Genomic DNA, 729 nt, shown 5'->3' with positions numbered 1-729 from the left:
AGCGTCTAAAAGACATCTAAAAGACATCTTAAAGACGTCTTATGCGTCAATTTTAAACTTTGTACTATCTGGGATATTATTACTTCTAAGAATCTTAATTCGTTATAGAACAGTTATAGTTTAGATAGCTCTGTGCATTTTTATTTAATTTAAATATTCACGATTCGGCTAATCACATTTTGTTTTGTTTGTATTTTGCTTATTTTTTTATTACAAAAAATTATTAATTAGCTTATACAAGCAGACATACAGCTATTTATTTATTTATCAGACAATTGAATGTAATCAATAGAATCGAAAGATAAGGTACGAGACACTATCGCTTTTCTTGATTCAGTGTGTTATACTTATTTGTATTATACCGTCGTCATTTTGGTTAACGATCAGGTTTTTGTATGTTAATATTTATAAAAAATATATATTTTCATCTTTTTGATAACTTTATTGATCTGATTGATTTCTATCACGGATAATATAGTTATGAACATCATTAGTCATGTATCATTACGAAGTGTTCTGCAGTTCCCGATAACAAAAGTCAAACAATTGTTTGAACGTTAACGTTGGTGGCGGTTATAGCTTGAATGGGTGGACCGTTTAAATTTCGATATAGTTTGCAAAAAATGATCCGCTTGAAAACACTGCAAATTTTTTTTTTAATGTTTTGTGATTGTTTTTATGCTGTTTGTGTGAAATTATATATACAATATTGAATGCTTATAATATTAG

Source organism: Wasmannia auropunctata, unplaced genomic scaffold (genome assembly GCF_000956235.1).
Source record: "Wasmannia auropunctata unplaced genomic scaffold, wasmannia.A_1.0 LD336106.1, whole genome shotgun sequence".
NCBI lineage: Eukaryota > Metazoa > Arthropoda > Insecta > Hymenoptera > Formicidae > Wasmannia > Wasmannia auropunctata.
This window is presented reverse-complemented; position numbering follows the sequence as displayed.